General features: G+C 33.1%; 1 protein-coding gene across 1 annotated transcript in view; it reads left to right on the forward strand.

The window, feature by feature from the left end:
- Positions 1-350: 350 nt before the first annotated feature.
- LOC122717170 (ecdysone receptor) overlaps positions 351-21005 on the forward strand; it is a 103368-nt gene continuing 82713 nt past the window's right edge. The window contains exon 1 of the mRNA XM_043940983.1: positions 351-1186. The gene's annotated coding sequence lies outside the window, so the exon portion shown is untranslated. The remainder of the gene's footprint in view (positions 1187-21005) is intronic.

Raw genomic sequence — 21005 nt, forward strand, 5'->3', positions numbered from 1 at the left:
ATAACTATAATAATAATAACAATAACATTAATAATAATAATAATAATAATAATAATAACAACAATATTAATAATAATAAACTTCTACCTTGAGAACATATACCTCGTGCGTACAAGTACCTTCAAACTTAAACCTCTTTTTCGCAGCGTAATAGTGCCTAGGCCCCTCCGAAGAACGCGACTACAAATAATAATAATACAAAATAATAATAATAATAATAATAATAATAATAATAATAATAATAATAATAATAATAATACAAAATAATAATATTAATAATAATAGCAACGTTATACACACACACACATATATATATATATATAAATATTATATATATATCTATACAGAGACAAAAAGAATCAGAGAGAGAGAGAAGGAAAGAGAAAGAGCGCGGGAGAAAATTTTAAATAGAAGAGGAAAGGAAGAGAGGAGAATTTTAACGTTTTAATCGTCACTTTGCGTTTGGAAAGTCAAACAGCCCTTTTACATACATATACACATTGTGCATACACACATATACACGCATAAAAGGTCCCCGGTGGCCGTATGTATACGGACGTGAACGTATAACGAGAGAGAGAAAGAGAGAGAGAGAAGAATAATCTCCTCGATTCGAGATCGACGGACGAACGAACGAACGAACGAACGAACGAAAGAACGTTGAAAACGAGAGAGGAAAGATTTCGTTTTCCAAGATTGGATTTGGTTTAGAAATTCTCGTTTCATAACGATACCTCTCCCCCTTCGAGCCCTTTATAATCGATTAATATACGAACCAGGACAGCAAAGTACCTGCAGACACAGATATATTTATAAGAATAATATTTATATGATATATATATATATATATTATATAAACAGATAAATATATAATAACAAGACACGTACACATACACATATAAGTAATAGAGACGGATCGGGCAACAACAAGCAACAAAGGGCAAAGAGAATAATAATAATAACAACAACAACAACAATAAGACAACAACAGTAAGAATAATAAAATAAAAAAATAATAAACGATAGCTGTTAAGAAGAAAAGAAAGAAGAGAAGAGGATCGTACAACGGAGTGTGAACGCTTATACATAATTCTAGAAACGCGCTACGGTTAAGAGTACTTCCACATTGCGATTAATTAATTTCAACTCAAGCGATTGCTGCGCCTGTTCTACATACACGATCAAGGTGAGTCACATTTATCCTTCTCCGCGTTTAATTTTTCTATCCGAAATTTTCCATCTACCGTCCATCCAACCTATTAATCACTTTTCTGCACAAAGAGGATCTTTGGCATAGCTTGAAACTTCCCCTCTCCGCGAGAAACGCGATAGAAACCGGCACATCGCCTAGAGAAGAAGGAAACACGCGTTCACAATCGATCGACACGCGTTGTGAAAATTATTCTCACGATTTTGCGTTCACCGAGCGAGCGAGCGAGCGAGAGCGAGAGCGAGAGCGAAAGAGAGAGAGAGAGAGCGAGAGCGAGAGCGAAAGAGAGAGAGAGCGAGAGAGAGAGAGATCCGATATCGGCGGCGGCGGATGCTTTCTCGAAAACGTCTCTCTTCGTTAACGCGTACTCGATATCCGGAAAGCGGTTACTTTTACCACGCGCTATCTAGCCGCGGGAATCTTCGTTCTCGCGCGATAATTAGCGGCTACGGGTGGACGAAAAAGCCGGAGCCTCGTCGAAGTGAAAGGTGGGCTCGATATAGGCCTTCCCGCGGCCCCGCTATCTGCCGCGTCGATCTCCTCGCGCCTCCCCTCCCCTCCCCTCCCCTCCCCGCTTCGTTTCGTCGAGTGAATTATCCCGAGGAATTCTTTTTATTTTTCCTTTCTTTCTTTTACGATCGTACGCTCGACATTCGCCCTCTTTACTTCGTGCCCGTTCACTTTCACTCGCGCGCGCGTGAAAAAAAACTTATTTATTATTACTGGACGAATCCGTCCGTCCGTATGAAATTCACGTACGATTTCGACGACCGTGGCCGTTAGTAACATAAATTCCAGGACCGAGAGGGTTTCGTTGACAAAAATGGTGATCTAACCTATATAGAGTTGTTGCACGAGATGGTTTTAACCTTGAGCTCGATCTACGTTCAATCTATCCGTGAATTACACGTTTGAGTCTAACTCGCATATTGTTATGGTTCCTAGGCGATTGCCATGGGGATACGTAGTAGGATATTACATGGTATGATCCCCATGCATCAGGTATGAGAACGTGCGTTCTCTATCTTGTGATTTGTATTACTAATAAATAGAAGAAGAGGAAGAAGAAAGAAGAGAAATACTAACAGAACTTGGCACACAGTTGGAACGAGTTCACTCGTAAACGTGTTAAGAATTTTATAAAGGACGCATGATTCGTATATATGGATGATCGATAAAATCGGTCGAGCATTATAAAATTATTAAATCGTTTTAGAAAGATTTTTAACACGGGATAAAACTCGATTCAAATTTAGAAATTTAGTTACCATCAACGAAAATCTAATCGATCTTTTTAAGATTAAAAAATTTCTCATCTCGCAGAGCGACTATCTAAAGCGTTAACCTCTTAAACAATTTCCTCCGAGCGATTGACAATCGTGTCGGGTTTGTTGTTGCGTGCGAAATCCATGCGAGACCCATAGCGATTTAGGTATCGATGCACGGGCATGCGCGGGTACACGATTCGCGCTGCGGTAGGTGATTCGTTGGTTTTTCATGGTGAGCAACTAACGGGTACCTTAGCGAGTCGTTTGGCTCACAGGTAGCAGGGAGTCATTGTCCGCCGTTTACGTGACGAATTTCCCGTGCCTGCTCGTCTTCGCGAGTATCGTTCTGCCGTTCACGGCCACGCTATTCGCATTTTAAGAGCTTTCTAAGAAGCCTTGGACAGTCTAGTCGCCTAGCCTCGATGTATTCGTATTTATATACTTACTCCTCCTTCCTGCCTTCTTTTTAAATTTCTTTCCAACCTCGCCTGTACGATTTTAATTTTTTTTCCATTGTGTTTTTATCGAGCTGCGTATCGCTCGGTTCGATCTTTACGGCCATTTTGAAATGGTCATTTTCACGAATGGCCGCGTCTTAATGTCTTACTTTTTTCTAAATTTCTTTAACCTTGGATTCCTTCCTCGCCTCGTATGCAACACGAGAAGGGAATTTCGAGGATTTCGTGGAAGTTGGAAGGGGAGAAAGAAATGACGAATCGTGTTGTAGTTACCGATTTATTATTGCGATTGTTAGCGGTGTTCACGCGAAATGTTTTGTTTTGGATAAAAAATTGGATACTGGTTGCTTATATCTTTGCGTTAATAGTTTTATGTCGTGGATAACGGTTATTCCTTTATGTCGTGTAAACGGTTTTGTCTGTTAGTTTTTGTTTGGTATAATTTTTCTTGTTCATTTTTCCTCGTGAATAATCATGAATCTCTCTCTCCCTCTCTCTCTCTCTCTCTCTCTTTCTCTCTACCGCGATTCATACGAACTCGACTTCTATCGAGGTTACCGATGAACGATAATGTCGGAATTAATTATTTTAATTGATCCATCCGTATATGGAACCGTATATGTATAGATAGAAATCAGAGATTAGATTACAAACGAGAAGTTTGTATTATTTATTCGTAATATTATTCGTATAAAATTAAAATTATATTATGAAATTCTTATTTCTTATTATGTCACAATTTCATGAATGACAATCGATGAACGTAACTGAACAAAATACACTCGGTATTTTAAATATTAATATATTGATGTTGAGATTAATTAATGTTAAATGTTTCCATATTTTTTTTTCTTTTTCCACGAAAGAAAAAAAATAAAAATTATAAATATAAAAATATAAATAAAGAAAAAATAAAAAAAGAAAAAAAATTAAGTATTAATACATTAATGTTGGGATTAATTGTTAAATGTTTCCATATATTTTTTTCTTCTTTCACGAAAAATTAAAAATCTGTTAATTAAAAACGTGTATATATGTACGTGATTCTATTAATAGAAACGTAGACGTAAACATCACGTGATGCATTATTTGAAACCATTCATTATTATATATACATCTTTCTTTTTTCTTTTCTAGTCGTTACCGTTTTAAATCTAGCCGAGTCGACTTATTAGTCGCGTGAGACATCCTGTATAATACATGTGCATGCATATTCCAATGTATCGTGACGGCAGTCAATGTGCTAATATTCATAGTTAGTGTTAATGAACCTTGTTAGGTATAAGTCAGCATTCCGCTTACCTTAGAAGTCGCAATCTCTTTTCTACATCGTGACTTAAACTTCATCACGATTTACTCACGATCGTCCTACACTTCTTTTACACGTATAGTTTTCGTTCGCCAAAATTGACATCGTCGATCATCTCGAAAAAGTGCTCACATCCGCGGAATTGCTGAGAGAATTTCTCGTACAAAAGGGAGGGGGGAGAGGGGTAGTAATTAATAATAGATTTAGAAAGAAAAAGAGGAAGAGGAAAATCGAATAATATCGGTCGCTCTTGCTTGCGAAATAGCTTCATTAATATTTATACAATTTGAAATTCATCATAGATGTCGCGATCTTCGTTCACGCATTCCATTGATGAATTTCCTTTGCTATTAAAAAAAAAAGATCTTCGATTTAATTCGATCGTTGAAATAACAATTGCAAAGATTAAATTATTCGAACAATGAATAATATTTTTAAATGGAAAAGAGGATAAAAAAATTATTTATTATTATTATTGTATTATTATTATATTAATATTATTATTACATTATAATTATTATATTACTACGGATATATTTGAACGGCAAACAATGAGTAAATGTTAAAAATAATTCCAATGTGCATATTGATAAACACGTGTGTGTGCGCACGTACGTGTATTTATCCAAGTTATTATTCGGAATGTCGTTCTGACTTTTTTCCGCGATTTTAAAGATCTAATTCAAGAAGCGACACGATCGAAGATCGCGACAAGAATCGACGGTAGACAAACAATAGAGAAGAAGAAGAAGAAGAAGAAGAAGAAGAAGAAGAAGAAAAAAATCGTTTGCTTTACAGTTATCGGGGGTTCGTTGAAATTCTCGACATCGTTCGCTCACACGTGCTTCGATTACCTCTTCCACGTCCCACGAAGCCCGTTCGTGATTTCGCGCCAACTCCTCGGTCAATTGTTCCCTGTACTGTATCGAGCCGAGTGATTATATTTGAATATGAAATATTTATCCGTGCCATTCTCCAAAGTATCTTTCGAATCCTCTCTCAATCCTTTTTTTTTTTTTTTTTTTCAATAATTCGATTCGTTTGAAAAAAAGATTTAAAGAAATTTTTCCATCGATCGAAGTTGAAATAAAAAATAATATTTCATGAGGAAAAAGAAGAAGAAGAAATGGCTCGCATATATCGTTATTGTTAGACACTTTCTAAATATTGTCCAATAATTCGAATGGTTTGAAAAAAAGATTTAAAGAAATTTTTCCATCGATCAAAGTTGAAATAAAAAATAATATTTCATGAGGAACGAAAAAGAAGAAGAAATGGCTCGCATATATCGTTATTGTTAGACACTTTCTAAATATTGTCCATCCAATAATTCGAATTGGTTTGAAAAAAAAATTTAAAGAAATTTTTCCATCGATCGAAGTTGAAATAAAAAATAATATTTCATGAAGAAAAAGAAGAAGAAGAAATGGCTCGCATATATCGTTATTGTTAGACACTTTCTAAATATTGTCCAATAATTCGAATGGTTTGAAAAAAAGATTTAAAGAAATTTTTCCATCGATCGAAGTTGAAATAAAAAAATAATATTTTAACGTTCATGAGGAAAAAGAAAAAGAAGAAATGGCTCGCATATATCGTTATTGTTAGACACTTTCAGAATATTACTCATCCAATTATATCGTCTTCTATCCTATCTCCATATATAACCGAGATTCCACACCAATAACAAAAAGAAGTAAGAAGGAATCAAAGGACGTTGATGTCCACTGATATTTCGACGGATTAAGATTGATCGAAAAAGACTGTTCAAGTTTGCCATTGTACTCGGGATGGTTTAATTAATTCGCTACCTCGTTACGAGGGAGAACGAGGAACGTGAGACGGTACGCGGGTGGTACGCGGCCAATCGATAGTTCGGTTCACAGGCACGCCCGTCAGGTTACGCGCCGCGGCAGGAGTCGAAATTGCCACGCTGAGAGCGGGAGGTGTGTATATTCTCTGGCCAGGAGCGTGCCAGCGTGGCCGGTTGCGACACTTGTTTTGTGACCTGGATATCTCCGCTCGTATATACCCACTACCTCGTATACCCAGTTGCCTCTCGAGACTGTCCCTTTCCCGCACCTACTCCTGCCCCTTCTGCACGGAGACCCGTCGATGCCATTCGAATATCTGGTTCACCGTGCCTCTCAACCGCATGCCGGCCGCCCCTCCCTTCTTCGGCAAACCTTCTCCTCGCCCGAATTCTTGCCGTGGAAGAAACCGCGTGTGCGTGCGTCCCCACCTCCATCCTTCATTCTCAGTTTGCATATTTGGATAAGGTGTGTGGGGCTCCATAGTGCAGAGGAATAGGGATTGCTTTTCTTTTTTTTAAATTAGTTATCATTCTAATAGAAATCTTCTATGAAATTTTTTTTTAGAGACTCTTTTGGTGATCTTGGTCTCTTTTCTTACTTATATGGATGTTAAGTGATATTTGCATTGAAGAAGGATAGAGCTTGCTTTTTCTTTAAGTGTTTTTGCTCTTCACTTGAAATCTTGAAATCTTTCATCTTGTTTGCATATTTGAATAAGGTGTGTGGGGCTCCATAGTGCAGAGGAATAGGGATTGCTTTTCTTTTTTTTAAATTAGTTATCATTCTAATAGAAATCTTCTATGAAATTTTTTTTTAGAGACTCTTTTGGTGATCTTGGTCTCTTTTCTTACTTATATGGATGTTAAGTGATATTTGCATTGAAGAAGGATAGAGCTTGCTTTTTCTTTAAGTGTTTTTGCTCTTCACTTGAAATCTTGAAATCTTTCATCTTGTTTGCATATTTGTATAAGGTGTGTGGGGCTCCATAGTGCAGAGGAATAGGGATTGCTTTTCTTTTTTTTAAATTAGTTATCATTCTAATAGAAATCTTCTATGAAATTTTTTTTTAGAGGCTCTTTTGGTGATCTTGGTCTCTTTTCTTAGTTATATGGATGTTAAGTGATATTTGCATTGAAGAAGGATAGAGCTTGCTTTTTCTTTAAGTGTTTTTGCTCTTCACTTGAAATCTTGAAATCTTTCATCTTGTTTGCATATTTGTATAAGGTGTGTGGGGCTCCATAGTGCAGAGGAATAGGGATTGCTTTTCTTTTTTTTAAATTAGTTATCATTCTAATAGAAATCTTCTATGAAATTTTTTTTTAGAGGCTCTTTTGGTGATCTTGGTCTCTTTTCTTAGTTATATGGATGTTAAGTGATATTTGCATTGAAGAAGGATAGAGCTTGCTTTTTCTTTAGGTGTTTTTGTCCTTCATCCTTGAAATCTTGAAATCTTTCATCTTGTTTGCATATTTGGATAAAATGGAGATAAATTAGTTATCATTCTAATAGAAATCTTCTATGAAATTTTTTTTAGAGATTCTTTTGGTGATCTTGGTCTCTCACTTCTTACTTATATGCATGTAAAGTAATATTTGGAGTGCATTGAAGAGGGATAGAGCTTGCTTTTTCTTTAGGTGTTTTTATTCTTGAAATCTTGAAATCTTTCATCTCGTTTGCTCTCTATTTGGATAAGGTATATGAAGCTTGGACTGTGCAGGAAAAAAAGATTGTTTTTCTTTTTTAAATTAGTTATTAGTTATCACTCTAGTAGAAATCTTTTATGAAATTTTTTTTAGAGACTCTTTTGGTGATCTTGGTCTCTTTTCTTACTTATATGGATGTTAAGTGATATTTGCATTGAAGAAGATAGAGCTTGCTTTTTCTTTAGGTGTTTTTATTCTTGAAATCTTGAAATCTTTCATCTCGTTTGCTCTCTATTTGGATAAGGTATATGAAGCTTGGACTGTGCAGGAAAAAAAGATTGTTTTTCTTTTTTAAATTAGTTATTAGTTATCACTCTAGTAGAAATCTTTTATGAAATTTTTTTTAGAGACTCTTTTGGTGATCTTGGTCTCTTTTCTTACTTATATGGATGTTAAGTGATATTTGCATTGAAGAAGATAGAGCTTGCTTTTTCTTTAGGTGTTTTTATTCTTGAAATCTTGAAATCTTTCATCTCGTTTGCTCTCTATTTGGATAAGGTATATGAAGCTTGGACTGTGCAGGAAAAAAAGATTGTTTTTCTTTTTTAAATTAGTTATTAGTTATCACTCTAGTAGAAATCTTTTATGAAATTTTTTTTAGAGACTCTTTTGGTGATCTTGGTCTCTTTTCTTACTTATATGGATGTTAAGTGATATTTGCATTGAAGAAGATAGAGCTTGCTTTTTCTTTAGGTGTTTTTATTCTTGAAATCTTGAAATCTTTCATCTCGTTTGCTCTCTATTTGGATAAGGTATATGAAGCTTGGACTGTGCAGGAAAAAAAGATTGTTTTTCTTTTTTAAATTAGTTATTAGTTATCACTCTAGTAGAAATCTTTTATGAAATTTTATTTAGAGACTCTTTTGGTGATCTTGGTCTCTCACTTCTTACTTATATGGATGTAAAATGATATTTGGGGTGCATTGAAGAGGAATAGAGCTTGCTTTTTCTTTAAGTGTTTTTATCCTTCACTTGAAATCTTCAAATCTTTCATCTCGTTTGCATATTTGAATAAAGTGTATGAAGTTTGGATTGTGCAAGAATAAGGGTTTTTTTTTTTTTTTTTAAATTAGTTATTGCTTTAGTAGAAATCTTTTATGAAATTTTTTTAGAGACTCTTTTAGTGATCGTGGTCTCTTGATTTCATTTATATATATATGGATATAAGATGTACAATATTTGGGATGCATTCAAAAGGGACAGAGCTTGATTTTTTAAAAATATTTTTATTCTTCATCTGAAATCTTTCTATTTTTTACCTATATAATTATAAAGATATATATATAATTATAAAGATATATATAATTATTTGAATAAGGGTGTGGGGCTCCATAGTACAGAGGAATAGGGATTGCTTTTTTTTTTTTTAAATTAGTTATCATTCTAATAGAAATGTTCTATGAAATTTTTTTTTTTTTTAAGATATATATAATTATATTAATATATATAATTATAAAGATATATATAATTATAAGGATAATTATATAATAATATTGTATAATTATAAGATAATTATATATATAAATAATGTGGTTTGAGGTGTATCGAAGAAATAAAGATTCTTTTTTTTTTTTTTAAATTCTTATTACTTCTTTGTTCTAAACCAGAGATGGATTATCCTCGCAGAAATTCTCTAATCTATCGCCTCGTTTGCACGTGTCGTGTATTAAAGGAATAGAATTTGTTTCTCTCTCTCTCTCTCTCTCTCTGGTTTAGATGTTCTCTTTTCACTTACTTTTATTACACTTACTTTTATTACTCCTTGGATCTTGTGTGTTGACATGAAGGAATGAAAGAATTTGGGGTATGGTCGGCCGTGGATGGGGCGCACGAGACTTGAGACTCGGACAAGAAAGGCGGAGAGTAAGCAGGCCGTAAAAGGATCGCGAATCGGTCTCCATCTGAAATCACTGGCAAGACCATGTTTGGTCTTGGTTATCTCGTTTTAACAACAGAAACCTTTGAATCGCTTCATCCTTTCTGTCTCATTTCCACCGACCGCCACAATTCCTCCCCTTTCTTCACCTTTGCATAACTGGTTGATTCATCGGCCAATGATTCATTCCTTCCTATCGCGACTTTTCTTTTTCTTTTCTTTTTCATCCTGCATTTAAAATTTACCTCGCAAAGCCTTCGATATTTTTTTCTCTAACATTTTTCAAACATCTTCAAACACGTCCCCATTTTTCAAACATCTTCAAACACGTCCCCAAGAATATATCCCCCTCGTCTTCCATTCGATCAAGTATCTCACAAAATTAATTATCGACCCTGAATTATCTCGAACGAACGAAAATCTTCGAAATCATCGAACTCGAAGAAGAACAACTTTCCTTCGAAGAAACTCGCAGGAATAGGGAAATGACCCAGTGTGATGAATCTTGTACCCTTTCGAATTAAAAGATTCGACGAAATCCTTCCTTTCCCTTCCTAAAAATTCCGTTCGAGTCGAAAAATTTAAAAGCCGCCCTCAAATCGAGGGAAACGATTGACGAAAGCGAGGCGAGATCTTGGATCCATTGTGCTTGAATGCAATCCTGCATTCCTGTAGAACTGGCTCTGGCGGCCAATAATAATAACGCCACCACCAGAGAGACAACGAACGAACGAACGAACGAGGAATGATAAAGAGAAGGAGAAAGGAAAAAAGGAAGAAAAGAAAAAAACAAAAAAAGGGGGTGGTGGAGGAAGGATGGCGGGGAGCGAGAAATGAGGTAGCTGAGGAACGAGGGGGTGGCGGGCGGGAGAAGCCGACGAGTGTTGAGACTGTATTGATTTCCATTCCGGCCCGTCTGGCTCTAGTCTAGCCCATATCCGGTATTCTTCTCGTTGCCTCGCACCGCCACGCACGTGTACACGCACCTTTGAATCCGTTCACCGTGGTCCACAGCTCGTTCCTTTCCTGTATCAGAGAGCGCCGAGTTGGATGGATCCGGATGGATCCTCTGAAGATCCGCCTCCTCGTTGATCGAGGATGTTCGAGCGTGTTCGAACAAAGGGTCGTGGAATGGAATGGAATTTAATTGGGACAGTTTGGGTTACATTTTTTTGCAATACAATTTTTTGAAGAGGAAAAGAATTGGATGATCTACATGTGATCGGCGATCAATGATATAAATAAGTAGATACGTATAATGGAGGATAAATTGAAGTTCGTCCTGTTCTTGGGTAAAATAAGTTTCTTAATAATAATAATGAAAATGTAATATTATTTACCAATAATATTATACCAATATTTTTATGATTAGTTAATATTAATCATTTTATAATTAAAAATTTATGTCTGATGGCAATGAATGATATAAATAAGTAGACATGGATAAAGGAGGAGGTTCATTGTGTTCTTGGTCTTGGGTAAAATAAATTTAATAATAATAATAATGATTATGAAGTAACAATGTAATATTATTTGTTCGTAGGAAAGTTATATGTAGAAATATTTATACGAATGATCCTATATATTCCTGATCATAAAGTTAAAAATAATATATAGGATACCAATATTTTTATGATTAGTTGATATTAATCATTTTATAATTAAAAATTGGATAATTTATCGTCTGATGGCAATGAATGATATAAATAAGTAGACATGGATAAAGGAGGAGGTTCGTCGTGTTCTTGGTCTTGGATAAAATAAATTTCTTAATAATAATAATGATTATGAGGTAATAATGAAAATGTAATATTATTTGTTCGTGGGAAAGCTATATAAAGCTAAAAATAATATATAGGATTTCAATATTTTTATGATTAGTTGATATTAATCATTTTATAATTAAAAATTGGATAATTTATCGTCTGATGGTAATGAATGATATAAATAAGTAGACATGGATAAAGGAGGAGGTTCGTCGTGTTTTTGGTCTTGGATAATATTATAATTTCTTAATAATAATAATGATTATGAGGTAACAATGTAATATTATTTGTTCGTAGGAAAGTTATATGTAGAAATATTTATACGAATGATCCTATATATTCCTGATTATAAAACTAAAAATAATATATAGGATACCAATATTTTTATGATTATTTATATCAATGATATAAATAAGTAGATATGTATAATGGAGGATATTAATCATTTTATAATTAAAAATTGGATAATTTATGTCTGATGGCGATCAATGATATAAATAAGTAGATATGTATAATGGAGGATAAATTGAAGTTCGTCCTGTTCTTGGATAAAATAAATTTCTTAATAATAATAATGATTATGAGGTAATAATGAAAATGTAATATTATTTGTTCGTGGGAAAGCTATATAAAGCTAAAAATAATATATAGGATACCAATATTTTTATGATTAGTTGATATTAATCATTTTATAATTAAATAAGTAGACATGGATAAAGGAGGAGGTTCGTCATGCTCTTGGTCTTGGATAAAATAAATTTAATAATAATAATGATTATAATGAGGTAATAATGAAAATGTAATATTATTTGTTCGTGGAAAAGTTATATCTGGAAATATCTATACGAATGATCCTATATATTCCTGATTATAAAAATAATAGGATAATAAAGTTAAAAATATAGGAAACCAATATTTTTATGGTTAGTTGATATTAATCATTTTATAACTAAAAATTGAATAATCTATTGGCAATGGATGATATAAATAAGTAGATATATATAATGGATAAATTGAAGTTCGTCCTATTCTTGGATAAAATAAATTTTTTAATGATAATGATGGAGGTAATAATCAGAATGTAATATTATTTGTTCATGGGAAAGCTATATCTGGATATATCCTAGTATTAATAGAATTGATCAATTTCTAAATGTCTGAATTAAAAATGGTACGGTAACTATGAAAAAAAATATTAAAAATGCACGTCCAGTTAGAATTGTATTATAAATTTGATCATTATTAATTCGTGATCCTGGAGAACTTAATTTTGTACGAATCCTATATATTCCTGATCATAAAGCTGAAAATAATATATAGGATACCAATATTTTTATGATTATTAATCATTTTATAACTAAAAATTGGATAATCTACATCTGATGGTGATCTTATAATTCATGATATAAATAAGCAGATAATGGAGGATAAACTAAAGTTGATAATGATGGAAGTAATAATTAGAATGTAATATTATTTGTTGCATGGAAAAGCTATATCTGGAGATATCCTAGTATTAATAGAATTGATCAATTTCTAAATGTCTGAATTAAAAATGGTATGATGATTATGAAAAAAATTATTAAAAATGCATGTTTATGATTAGTTGATACTAATCATTTTACAATTAAGATTTCAAAATTTTTTTATATTTTTATATTTAATTTTATATTTTTAATATTTTAATAATTTTTATATTTTTATATTTTATATTTAATTTTTACATTTTTATATTTAATTTTGAAGATTAACTTAAAATCTTAAAAATTTGTTAAATGTTAAAAAGTTAGGTAGGCAGGCTGATGAGAGAGAGTTTCACGGGACTGGAGCGAAATTTTCTGCCAAAAATTTGGGATTAGGGCCAACTTATGATTAACTCGGGATCTTTTCATCCCGAGATTCAAAAATTCGAAAAATCAATTATTAAGAAGAGTAATCCAACCATTAAGCAAGCTTAATTCCTTAAAAATGAAGGTTAACATAATTATTTTTCGAACGAGCAAAAATTATTATTCAGAATCAAAATTTTGATAATTGGTACTTCCCCCCCCCCCTTCTCTTCTAAAAAAAAGGCTAAAGGAAAATTTAATAGACATCGCGTGGAACGTCGACATTGACGGTCAGAATCTTAATTGGATCGCGATGGTGAAAGGAACAAATGTATATCCCACATCCCTCTTCGTCCTTCCCTCTCCCTTTCGAGGCTTCACTCGCGGATTCTGGTTCTTTCGTGGCTCCCGAACCGGTTACTTTTCACCGGTATGTCGTCTCGCTTATTGCTGACTAAGTTCTCGTAATTAAAAAATGGCCGAGCTGTGACAAAGGATCTGGATTGGATGGTATTTGTTAAACGTTTATCGACCAAGTTGTCCCTCGATTATGAAAAAAATTGGGGATTAGGGCCAACTTATGATTAACTCGGGATCTTTTCATCCCGAGATTCAAAAATTTGAAAAATCAATTATTAAGAATAATTATTTTTCGAACGAGCAAAAATTATTATTCAGAATCAAAATTTTCACATTATCGATAGATACGATATATATGCTTCGATATATCGACAAAAATGCTATATTTTTTTTTCTTTAATAATTCTACTAGATTGTAGTCAATTTTTCGTGGTTTTCACAAAGTTTTACGACTTTTTTTCACAATTCCTTTTACGAGATATTGTAAATTTTAATGATTGATGATGATGACAATTTTAAGTGAGAATTTTAATTTGAGGGATGCTTCCAAATTTTTGTCACAAGTTTTGAGTTCAGTTCATTCATGATTATCAAACATAAGAAAAGGTATATTTTATCTTCACATTTTTCTACCTTTCCAACCTCCCCAATTCCACGAGATATTCTAATTAAATTGAAGAATGGGTTCCTTGAATTCAAGAATGGAACAGAAGGAGCAACAATATGTCCCGGAACATTGAGAGTTCCCTAAGAAGCTATATTGTTTCTCGACTCTGCAGTGTTCGTAGTGAAAAGAGGGAGGGGAGGGGGGGATGGAGGGGACAGATAGAGATAGAGAGAGAGGAGGGGGAAAAAAAAGAGGTCTGCAGAACAGCAGCTAGTTCCCCATTTATGATCCACGATAGAGAAGCGCCTATACCGAGGCACAATGAGACGCGTTTATAAGTGGAGTGAATGCATGCGAACAACGAAGGAACGACACTGAACGATCCACGGCGTGCCGTGGTGTTTCTAGCTGCGACGATATAGACGCTCTGGGCTATTGATTTCAGAGCATAAATAGACCCGCGGTCTCTATTATTCAAAATGCGCCTCTACCGCCCCTGCCGCTAACCGTCAGCGCCATCCCTCGCCGGGAAATAATAGCGGTGCTTTCCACCTCTATTTCGACTCTTGACTCTTCTTCAAATCTTCTGTATCTAACTTGTCCCACCCCTCGCTCCCTTTCCTCCATATTTATTCCGGATTATCGTGTTACGATTATATTTAATATATTTGTATTTATTTATTTATTTATTTATTTATTTATTTTTTCCCCCGTTATATCGAATATTTTTCATCTCGAGTTTTCTATATTTTTCTGTCTATTATATCGAGTATAGAGAATTCGTTTGATTAATTTATCACGCAACTTTGAGCAATTCTTTTCAAATTGATTCGTTCCGTTATCGCTTTATGCCTAGAAGCTTTCCTTTCGTAACTTTAAATTTATTCGTATATTTTTTTATCGATCCTCTTCATTCTAAGAAAATTCCCTAGATATGCACGTGCTCTTTCATCTATAACGTTAGAATTTCTTTAATCCTCTATTATAAGGCATCAAAGATACGGTTTCAAAGGAGGCGATTGTCGAGGTAAAATAAAATATTACCAATCGAATTTTTTGTTTTTATTATTAAAAGATTTCTAAGATGGTTTTTTTTAACAGATTTCGATTAATTTAAAAAAAAAAAACGTGTATCATATATGTATCCCTGAAAACGATTAATTATTTTAATCATTTATTTCTTTACTTAATTTCGTAAAACTAAATTTATTCGTATATTTTTTTATTGATCCTCTTCATTCTAAGAAAATTCCCTAGATATGCTCTTTCATCTATAACGTTAGAATTTCTTTAATCTTCTATAGGGATATTATAAAGCATCAAAGATACGGTTTCAAAGGACCGATTGTCGAGGTAAAATAAAATATTACCAATCGAATTTTTTGTTTTTATTATTAAAAGATTTCTAAGATGGTTTTTTTTAACAGATTTCGATTAATTTAAAAAAAAAGAAACGTGTATCATATATGTATCCCTGAAATTATGATTAATTATTTTAATCATTTATTTCTTTACTTAATTTCGTAAAACTAAATTTATTCGTATATTTTTTTATCGATCCTCTTCATTCTAAGAAAATTCCCTAGATATGAATATTTCATCTATAAAATTAGAAATTTCTTTAATCTTCTAGATACTAAGGCATCAAACATATCGTTTCAAAGTAGTTTAGATTAGACAGTTTAGATTATCGAATTTTTTGTCTTTCAACAGATTTCGATTAATATAAAAAGAAAAGACGTAAAAACGACACGTATATCGCTATCCCCGAAAAGGGATACAATTATTTTTACCTTTTAGATTAATTCATTACTTTACACCAAGTATGATAAAAGTATGACGATCTTCCTTTCGTCTACCTATGCTCACTCTCATCGATCTTATACCTATAACTCGTTGAAAATACGAAATTCCCTAGATCTCCTCGAGAAGACCTCGAGGACCGATTCCGTAAAAAAATTTCGAACGCGGGTCGAGATTTCCCTTCCAGGGGAAAAAAAGGTCTGGTTGCTCGCGTGCACGCCCGCGTTGGGCTCGAGATTAATTTAACTCCGTTTTACCTTGGCTTTTACGCGACCCTTGCCACTCCCACCTTTCGCCGACCGGTGTCTTGTCTCTCGGCTTTATTGCAACGTTGCAGCGATCCTTGAAACACAATCGCCTCCTCTTCCCGCGAGTCGATTTCGAATTTCCGCGACACCCCGCCGCGTTCCTTTCCTAATCGTTAATTCTCGAACCACGGAGAGGCGTAGGGTTTCAGCCAGTTGGTTTGCTTCCAACGACACGCGACTCTTATTCGCGATCCCCCTTAACCTTTATTGTAAACGAACGATTGTAAACTCTCGCGTGGACTGGATAATATATAATAATAAATAATATAAATAAATAATATAAATAATAAATAATAAATAATATAATATAATAATAATAAATAATAATAAATAGAATTCCTCCCGCTAATCTATATATATATCCTTCCAACGATTGTAGTTTTTTTTTTTTTATTTTGGGGGGAAGGAAGAGGAAATATTTTTGAATATTTAAGAAATAAGAAATTATCGTTTTTATCGTTTATCTAAGAGTGAAATGCGATATCCGTCTGTGAAAAAAGTCCGCGATGAAATATTATTACTTTGCACACTTTTGACACTCCCTTCCCTTCAAAAGAAAGTGTGGGATACGTCTGCCATAAAGTGATAAAATATGGATATTGATCTTTTGGAACCTTTTTTTTTTCTTTTTTTTTCGGATATATTTTTAAAGATTTATTCTTTTTTTTTTTTTTTTTTTTTTTTTTTGAAGAGAAAAGTAATATCTGCGCCAACGAGTGACGATGAAATATCGGTATTAATCCTTTGGAACAATATTTTTTTATTTATTTATTTTAGGAAGTAGGAAGCAATATTAGTTTGCGATGAATTCGCGAAATTTCAATTTTCTTTTATTTATTTATTTATTTTTTATTTAATCAATCGAAATGGAAGCTTTTTTTTTTTATTTATACTTTGTATTTGATGTTTAATAATATTTTTTAACGTTCAGAAATTTTATTTATTTCATCGATGTTATTTCCGTGAGATATAAACGAGAATAAACTTATTCGTGTCAAACAAAGTCCTCGGATCGTCGAAGGCAGATACGTAAGTTAAAATTATATTAAGTAGTTTAGGCCGTATAATCGATTAGAGGCAAGAATTATGAGCGCTTGCTTCAGCAATTATGTTCCCCCGCCTTTTCCATCGTTTCTTCGAGCACGTTCCCCGTATTCCTGCTGACCCATTAGGGCGTGTGAATCTGATCAATCATTCAGAAATTCCATTTTCTTAAATGTCCATTACAAACCGGTTCTCTCCGACTCTTGCGACAAATTACGACAAATGAATTTTTAATTTTTCACATTACTATAAAATCTTCACGTTATTACACCTTTTTTATCCAACTTGATTCCAATCTTTTATTAAATCTGTATTAATTGTAACGCGACATAATATTTATTATTTATTTATTTTTTACTCTCTTTTCAACAAATGAATCGACATCGACCTCTTGAACACTTTCCACAAAGAAAACCAAATTATATTCGAAAGCTTGCTTACCAAATTAACAAATTTTAAAAAAATTCATACACTTATCATATTTATCTCTATCAATTTTCTCCAAAAACCAAAGAAATTCCTAAAATTAATATTCCCTCCTCCTAAAAAAAAATGAAACGAAAAGTCGGTAGCAATTAAGATCAATTTCAAAAGTAGTTAACGAAAGTTAACCGAATTTTGAGTGAAATTAAAAATTTGTCCCCATCGACCATCGCTCATCGGTTGGAATAATCGATATCTGCGCTCAGTACGCCTCATAGAATATTATGCTAATACTAGTTGTGCGCGGTAACGCGCGCGATACTCGGTCGCAATTATGCTATTGAACACCGTGAAGCTGTTACGGTGCGCTGTACGCCATAATAGCCATCATGAGTTATACTCTGTATACATCGAGGGAATCTACCGCAGACTCCATGCTGGGCAGCCTTCTTCCATCTTCCTTCTTTCCGTTTTAGCGGTCGAATATTTTTCTTTCTTCCTTTTTCTTTTTTCTTTTTTTTCTTTTATTTCGAAATCACCGCCTCGATCGTTTCGATTCGTCCTTACGTCCCTCTTCTCCTTTCTCCTTCTTCTTCTTCTTCTTCTTCTTCTTCTTCTTGCTCGCGCGGTCGATGGCAATGCTTGGTGGAAGCTAGCTTGTTCTAGTTTTATCCTTTCGGCTGGAATTACGATTTAAGTGGATAGACGATGGGAATATCTTTGAGTTTCTTCGTATTCCGTTGGAACAGCTTATGGGCGCATGGAACGGATTTAATTAGATGGAAATAAGGAATGAAATATGTGGTACTGCGATTTCTTTTTTTCAAATGAAAAATTGGAGGGATGGATTATTTTTAGAAGGAGATCGATATTGTAGACACGTTTCTATTCTTATTTTTTTTTTTGCTAGTCGTCCAACGAAAAACGTTTGAATCTGGTTTAAATTAAGAATCCTCTTCCGTTCCGGCCATAATCGTAAATTCAGTATATTAAGTAATATTTGATTGTACAACTGCGAGTATTCGTTAGAGGAATGCATTTATTCCATTTCGTGAAATGGAAAGGAAATTTTTAAAAAATTTTTTCCCTTCCTCCTCTCCCTTTCGATGGATATCTTTGAAAATTTTAATTATTTTAACGTTTTATATTTATGTATTTGTGTGTGTGTGTGTGGTTTTTTTTTTACTACTTTTGAAAATATCAAAGTTTGATTTGTCGATGAAAACCACCCACGGTGTATAATAATATAACAATCAACACGTTTGATAATGCTTATAATTCATTTTGCGGTATAATTATTGCATCAACGTTAGGCGGCGTGGGCGCGATACGATCGGTCAGGGTTATCGATTACTGCGAAGGCCTGCCTGAATTTCGTTACCTTTAGTTACCATGACGGTGATACTGCGATATTATTAATGCGTGACAATATATTTTTTTCGACAATATATCGTTTATAGAATGTTCACGGGGATATTAATTGATAAGAATAATAAATTATATTATATCGTAATATCGTAAATCAAATGTTTTGGATTGCAATTAATTAAAAAATTGGATATTGGAAAAATTGGATTTGGAATTTGGATTAAAAAATTGGATATTGGATTTGGAAAAATAAAAATTATAAATCCGAAGTATAATAATAACTTTTTTCATTTCGTGGTTTGACAAAATTGAGAGTTAAAATATTCGTTGAGTGAAATTATTATTATTTGATTTTATAAAATATCCATCAACAATTGTTCAGAAAAATTATTCAAACTCGAAATGTCTTCTATACAAACGATCTAAAATAGTTTACAATATTTCAATAATCAATTAAAAGAAGTATGTTCATCAAATTCATCAAATGAAATTTAATTCTCAGAAAAATATTCATTTGAATTGGCAGTAAAATCTATTATTATTTCATTTTAAGTATATTCGTGAAAATATCCATCAACAACTGTTCAGAGTGAAAAATCATTCAAATTCTATACAATCAATGTAAAATCATATTTCAATCATTGAAAAAAATATCTTCATCAAATTATATAAAATTTAATCATTACCTTAATTCTTAGAAAAATATTTATAAAATCTTATTATTTCAAATTCAAAATGCCAATATCAATCTAAAATCATCGTTCACGATATTTCAATCATCAATTAGAAAAAAAAAAAAAAGAAAGGAAAATATTCATCAAATTCATCAAATTATATAAAATTTAATCATTACTTTAATTTTGAGAAAAATACTCATTTGAATTGTGAAATAAAATCTTACTATTTCAAATTCAAAATGCCAATATCAATCTAAAATCACGTTCACGATATTTCAATTAGAAAAAATTCATTAATGATTCATCAATTAGAAAAAAGAAAAAGAAAAAAAGGAAAATATTCATCAAATTCATCAAATTATATAAAATTATATAAAATTTAATCATTACTTTAATTTTGAGAAAAATATTTATTTGAATTGTGAAATAAAATCTTACTATTTCAAATTCAAAATGTCAATATCAATCTAAAATCACCGTTCACGATATTTCAATCATCAATTAGAAAAAAAAAAAAGAAAGGAAAAAAAAGGGAAATATTCATCAAATTCATCAAACTGTATAGAATTTAAAATGAAATTTGCGGTTTCATCTCGACTCGATCGATCAATCTTTTGGACCGTTGCCCCGTGGAATCTGGTGGCATGGAGCGTGTTACTTGGAAAAACCGGTCCTCTTTCTCTTTCGCCCCGCGAAAGCGCGAGTGGATCGAGGCAACGAGACCGCGTTATCGATCGGCCCGATAACAAGCCCACCTTCGAGAGCGTTTTTCAACCACTTCCGCTCGCCAGCGTCGCCAACTTCCTCGTAGGGATGAAATCCTCGCCCCCGAAATCTTCTCCCCCGGTTAATTGCGAGCCTTCTCTGCAATTGTAATTTCTGCGCGCGGTGGACAAAAATGGTTGGAATCGTGATAATGGACGATTTCGTTCTTATTTATCTTCTTCTTTCAGCTGGAAATTAATTTTAACCGTAGGGTGATTTCATCCTACGAGTCTGTCTCAATCTAGTAGAAGCAAAGATTGAAATTTCGAGAATTTTTTAATTTTTTAATTTTTTATTTTCATTTTCTCTTATCGGATTTTTAATTGGTCGGCGCGTAGAATTTCGTGCCTTTAGATACATTTTTTGCGATTATAATTGGATTAAAGAAAGCAAAGAGATTACTACAAGGAAAAAAAA

The sequence above is a fragment of the Apis laboriosa genome, unplaced genomic scaffold (genome assembly GCF_014066325.1).
Source record: "Apis laboriosa isolate Shangri-la unplaced genomic scaffold, ASM1406632v1 scaffold4_cov146, whole genome shotgun sequence".
NCBI lineage: Eukaryota > Metazoa > Arthropoda > Insecta > Hymenoptera > Apidae > Apis > Apis laboriosa.